This window comes from Macaca fascicularis, chromosome 3, assembly GCF_037993035.2.
Source record: "Macaca fascicularis isolate 582-1 chromosome 3, T2T-MFA8v1.1".
In the NCBI taxonomy this organism is placed as follows: domain Eukaryota; kingdom Metazoa; phylum Chordata; class Mammalia; order Primates; family Cercopithecidae; genus Macaca; species Macaca fascicularis.
In genome coordinates, this window is record NC_088377.1 from 145,789,158 (window position 1) to 145,795,881 (window position 6,724).

Here is a 6,724-nt window from a genome sequence, read left to right on the forward strand (position 1 = left end):
GGCATAGTGGCACATGCCTGTTGTCCCAGATACTCGCGAGGCTGAGGTGGGAGGATGGATTGAGCCTGGCCAGTCAATGGTGCAGTCATGCCACTGCATTCTAGCCTGAATGAGAACCCCATCTTAAAGACAGAGAGAGAGAGAGAGAGAGAGAGAGAGAGAGACCTGGGGTTAAGTCCAACTACCTCTTACTGTCGTGTCATCTTAGATTATCATGGTTAGAAGTGTGGGCATTGGAGGACGCATCCTGGATTTGAATTTTCTCCTTTCTCTCCCAGCTCTTGCCCCTTCTCTCATGACTTTCCACCCCCTCCAAATTCTTTCCTTTAGCATGTCCTCTAGATTCTTCCTTTTCACTCCTGATCCTGTCTCACCCTCATCTCTGCCCTCCATTTTTTCACCTTGTTGGCCAGGATGGTCTCGATCTCCTGACCTCGTGATCCGCCCGTCTCGGCCTCCCAAAGTGCTGGAATTACAGGCTTGAGCCACCGCGCCCGGCCAAAGTCAAGGTCTTGATATCAGTGCTTCATGAGGGCTATGGTAGACATTTCTTTATCAGGGAAGTTCAGACATATGGGTTGGAGCATTTTCCCTGGAAGCGTAGGCTCAAAGCTCATTGTGTAACTCTGCCTATACTTCCATGAGCTTCTTAATATCCTAATATAAAGCGGAATTTGTGCTTAATCAGCCAAAGTCACTTTTTTGCCTTATGACTAAGAACTTTTGATACAGAAATCTATTACAAAAGTGATTATAGAAAACAGAAATGCAGAGAAATGGAGAATAATTGGAATAGGCTATCTGAACTAATTGGGACTGGTGGCTCCTAAAATTCAGCTAATACTAAGAGACGGATTCTGGCATCACATGAAACACACACAGTGGCAAATGTGCTAATTAAATTAGGTCATACAATTAACATCTAGAGTGTCCATTAAAGGCAAGGCTTTCGGTGACCCAGAGGCTGCTACCACAGGAAAAAATACGAAGATTGTGAGGAATTTAAGCGGTAAGTCAGTTGCTTCCAATTGTATTGAACAGCTTAAAGAAAGAATGAAAACCTCAACTTTCTAAATTCTCAGTTCACAGAAAACAGAAAATCATAGAATGTCTATGATTATGCTATGAAAATCTCTCAACAAAAGGAATTGCAGGATAATATACTAGAGAATCAAATTTAAAATTCATATCAGTTGAATTCATAACCTTCCCTGTCTCTTATAAGAAAGCTAGGGGAAAGAAAGGGACCCCAAACTGGCATGGGAACTTACAGAAGGATTTAGAGGCTGAGATGCCAAACCTATAAGCTCCCACGAGCCTCCCTCCAGGAGAGGGAGGAGGCCCCTCCTGCTTGGAGGTGAGATAAAGACCCTGTGATTATCTCATCTCAGTTATCTTTCAAGGAAAAGGCAATTCTCCTTCTACCATACTTGTATTATCTCCCATTGTTTCCAGACTTTTACCTGGAATCAAATCCCATCAAGCCCAAGGTATGCAAATATAAAGTCATACACAAAAATAAAAGATGCACACACCAAATGAGTTGCAAGATTTAGCTAATTTGTGTTGATGAAAGGAAAGGAAATAAGGGAGGGAGGAAGGAAAAGAAGGAAGGAAAGAAGGAAGGAAGGAGGGAAGGAAGAAAGGGAGGGAAGGAAGGAGGGAGGGAGGGAGGGAGGGATGGACGAATACATATAGTAATAGATCCTAAAAGAGATAGAAACAAGGAGGGGGAAATATACAACTTTACACTGGCCTAAATTTATCAATATAAATGTACTAACCAGAGTATTTGGATTAATGTTTGAGAAGATTATATTGGTATGTTTGCATGGTTGGTTGACTAAAATACAGACTCAGGGTTGGCTGCTGTGAATGATCACCAGACGACTCTCTGATAATCCTCTGGGTCAGCAGGTATACAACATAACCCACCCTGAGGCTGTCAGACAATCTCTTTCCTCTGCCAGTCCAAGGTTTACTCAATGGGCTCATGGAAAACATAGCTAAGTCAGCCAGAGTCAGATTCTATTGCTTGAAACTGAGAACTCTAATACAATATGTATCTTACATTTTTAAAATTAAGCACCATGTGTATTATTCGCAGTCCTCCAGAAAAGCAGGGCCATTATGATGTATATGCTTATATAGAAAGATGTTCATTTTGAAGAATTGGCTCATGTGATTATGGAGTTTGGTAGGTCCAAAATCTGCAGGTTGGGCTGGGAAGCTAGAGATCCAGAAAGAGCCAATGGTGCAATTCAAGTCTGAAAAGATGTTTGCTGCAGAATTCCCTCTTGCTCAGGGCAGGTCAGCCTTTTGTTCAGGCCTTCAACTGATTGGATGAGGCCCATCCACATTATGGAGGCCAATCTGCCTTAATGAAAGTCCACTGATTTAAATGTCAACCTGACCCCAAAACATCCTCACAGCAACATCCAGAACAATGTTTAACCACATATCTAGGCACTGTGGTCTAGCCAAGCTGACACATAAAGTTAACTATAGCAGATAAAGGTCTTTATCAAAAGAATTTTGATTATTAATCAGAATTATAATAATTATTAACTTATAATCTGCATTATATATTAATAATTATTTCTATAGATTACTGCATTCAGTCTTTTTGTAAGTAAGTAATTGAAAAACTAAATGACTAGGACTGTATAACTTGAGTCCAATTTAAAATGATGAACTTAAATCTACAGAATTCCTTACCACACATTTAAAACAATTGCTTGTTCTGATGATTAACAGTTAGAATAGGAGGGCACCAACCTAGTATGCTTACTCTCAGTTCTTTTCTCTAAGTCGATACGCTTTACTCAGAGATTCCAAGTAGATAAACTTGGTATTCATGGCACATACATAAGCAGAAGCCTGTGAAACATCATGAGTAAACATTAAGGCTCCAAAGTTCTGATCCATGGGGTCGTCAGGCTGTTGATCTTACTTGTTTATATTTGTCTTGCCAGTGAAAATCATAAGATATGTCACCTTAGTGTGTATTACTAGACAATAACTACAAAATCAAAGAATAGATCATGCACTTCAGTAAGAGGCAAACATATAAAACTGATTGAGATTTAGAAAACCTTTTTCCCCCTTAGACAAATAGAGATTTAACAATGAAAGCATATTCTTTTAATTTCATTCAAGTCAAGGTTACTTTTTCATGATGTTAGGGTGATAGAGGCCCTATAGATAATATTCTCATAAAATTTATCTTCCAAATATGTACACTCAAGTGAGATATAAAAAGAATCAATGGATTAAATTATTCTGTTGAAAGCAACTTTTAATAATAAAAATCTACAGAAAAAAAGAATTAGTAATATAATTGTCTGACCTCCTTGAATGGAGAATTTCAAGGACTCTGAAAGCCATTTAATTTCACTAAAGATTTTATAAGTGTACTCTTTAAACCAGGCTTGGGTTAAACCTCAAGGTGATGATTACTTAGTGAATCCCAATAGGTTATTGACCACTAACAGAAGTAGTATACTAAATACACTAGTTTCTTACCAGTCTTCCTGTGTTAGAACCCACAACCACACCTCAAATCTGCCCTTTTGAACAAGCCTTACTATTCTAAAAGCTGTATTTGACAGTGTAATGCTTTAGAACAGTCACTTAATTATTATTTCAAATCATCTTCAACAGTTTACTGATATAGCTGGGGATGGCATGGTAAGACATTTTCTCTTGTCTCCTTTCACAATTCATAAAATGCCTATGCAATTTGTGGCCATTGCAGTAGATGGCAGTGTCTTAAAACTTCCTCCATTTGCAAGTCAGGCTGGTTGGATGATTATCTGTAATCAGGCTATTTATATTATATATAGATGAGTCTATACAAAACAGTCACGCTTTGATTCTTGCATTTATTACTTCCTGGGCAAATGCTAAAAGGCAATGAAACTTGAAATAGCAAACTATCTGTGTACTTGAGGTTTATCAGATGTTACTTGGTGAGTACATAACATTCCCTAAGTTATAGTAGCAGGAAAAGTCAGGGTTCAGTTGTATAATGGTTATCAGCAGAGACTAATAGGGACTAGAAAATATTAAATGTGCTTTAAAAAGAACCCAGTACTGAAATACAAGTTTATATCTCATATATTGGACATTTAGTAACCCCAAGAGAGGTGAAATTATTCTCTGCATTGAAAAATTTTTCTGACATTCAGATTTGCATTGGAAATCTAGAACATGCTTTTGACATTCAGATTTGCATTGGAAATCTAGAACATGCTTTTGACTATTGTGATCAGTAATATGTTATTTATTTTCATTGATTATTATAGGCATATATGTCCTGGCTTTTGCCAACTGCACTTAGAAGCAGTTAAGGTTTTTTTTTTCTTTTTTGTTGATTGTTTCTTTTTACCTTATAGCTACAATGAAAATAAAATTTTCTCCGTTACCCCTATACTGGTTACTATAAGCCCTCCAGAAATTATTTTTCTACAATTAGAGAAACTTTAACTGTAACGAGTTAAGGTTCCTCTAATTGAAGGAAAGTAATTTCTGGAGGGTTTGTAGTAAAAAAGTATAGCTCCCGGTTACTTTGTGGACTCCATCCTTCTCCAGCCTGGCACTTTATTCTCTTCCAACACTGCCTGTATGCAAAATACTAAACATTTCATCAACCAGTCATGAGCAGTGGTTCTGAAAATCTTCTTCATACATACCCAATATGTGTTTTTCGTATTTAAGACCAATCCCTGCATCATGCCCTCAGTCCTACTTCCTACTGCTTCCTTGGGAGTTTTGCTCCATTGATTATTCATCCTGTCTTCTGTCTCTTAAACTTTTCTTTTTTCGTTGGCATCCTCCTCTCATTGTAGAAACAGACTCAGTATTGCCTATCCTAAAATAATTAAGTTTAAAAGCTTTTCCCTTGGTTCAGAATGGCATTTTGGTTATTGCCTGTATTAGTTAGTTCAGGCTGCCATAATAAAATATCACAGACTGGATGGCTTAAACAACAGAAATTTGTTCTCACAGTTCTGAATGCTTGAAGTCTGAGAACAGGGTGCCAACATGATTGGTGACTGTTGGAGGCTCTCTTCCTGCCTTACAGATGGCCAACTTCTTGATGTGTCCTCACATGGTGGAGAGAGCAAGTGACTTCTTTCTCTTTCTCTCCTCATAAGGCTACTAATCGCATCATGAGGGCCCCACACTCATGACCTAATCTAACCCCAATCACCTCCCAAAGGCCCCATCTCCAAGTACCATCACATTGGGGGGATAGTGCCTCAACATGAGTTTAAGGGGGATACAAACATTCTTCATAACATTGTCCCCATTTCCCTTTCTCTGGAGCCTTTCAGATAACATTTTGGAAGAAATAACCTTCAGTGCCTGCTCCCTTTTGTCACTTCTCATTTTCCCGCAATCCTTTACAATTTGGCTTCTGTCCTCACAATGTGACTAAAATCACTAAGTTCACTGATGACATTATGCTTGTCAAGTCCAAAAGCTGCTTTTTCTGCTCTTATCTTACTTGACCTCTCTTTAGTGGAATGCTGCTGGGCATTTTATTCCTTCTTGGCTTCCTCATTTGGCTTCCAAGAAATGATACTATTTTCTGTCTCTTCCTAATTCTAGAGTTTCTCTTTCTCAATCACATTGGGTTGTCAACAACTTTAAGTCAAGATTTCATCCTCAGTAATCTTCTCTTCTTAATCTATATCCTCTCCTTTGAATCATTCCATGTCTTAATTACTGCCTGTGTGCTGTGGTAGACCTTTCTCAGACCTATTGTAATGCAAATGAAAACCTGTAGCACTGTGCAAGTTATTTAAATAAGTATTCCTAAAATGGATCTGAAGTCTTTTCCCTTATTGATTCTGCTTTTGTCATTTGTTTTTCAAATGAAAACAAATTTATTCTCTTGTTTCTATAGGAAAAAAATGTTCAAATATGTATTTCTAAATCTCTATGATGGTCTTTCTTAGTTTTCTCTTATCCACGTGAATCTAATGCTCTTCAGTTACCACAGTGTCCAGGTTGCTCCAATCACCACTGGATACTTCACAATTTGTCAATGTCTTCCTTAAGATGTGCTGCTAAAAAAATAAAATACAGTATTCCAGACATAAACTCTTCAGCCTAGAAGTCAAGAAACTATTAACCTCGTGCTCTTGACTCTATTCTTTTAAAGGTGGATTGGTGTTCTATGTGTTGTTTGGGGGCAGACTCACATTGCTTAATGCTGGCTTACATTAAGTTTTATTTTCCTGTGTGAAAAACAACCTCTTTCCATACTTTCAAGGCACACATATTTTAATGAAAAATACAGGAATTATCATTTATTTCTACTGAATTTCACCCTATAGATTTTAATCAATTGTTGTAGCTCATAGAGATATTGAATTGTATAATTATGTGATCTATGGTATAACTTCTTTCTATTGCATTAATCGTCATCGCTCATTCTGACCTCTGAAATCTTGCTTTCTGGGAGTTCAACCAAGTCCCCACTGATATTGTTGACTTCAGTCACTGAAGTAAAGGAAGAGCCTCTAACACACTACTGGAGATGCTGCTCTATTGGCAGTGCTGTGTGTCAAGATTCACTCAGGAAGTGGCAAACGACATCCACATGATGTCATTCATAAGCACTGACAGTGGTTGTGAAAGCTCCATGACTCACCAATGGTACTGCCATGTCAACAACCCACTCATGGGACTGCCATTAAAATATGCTTCAAAT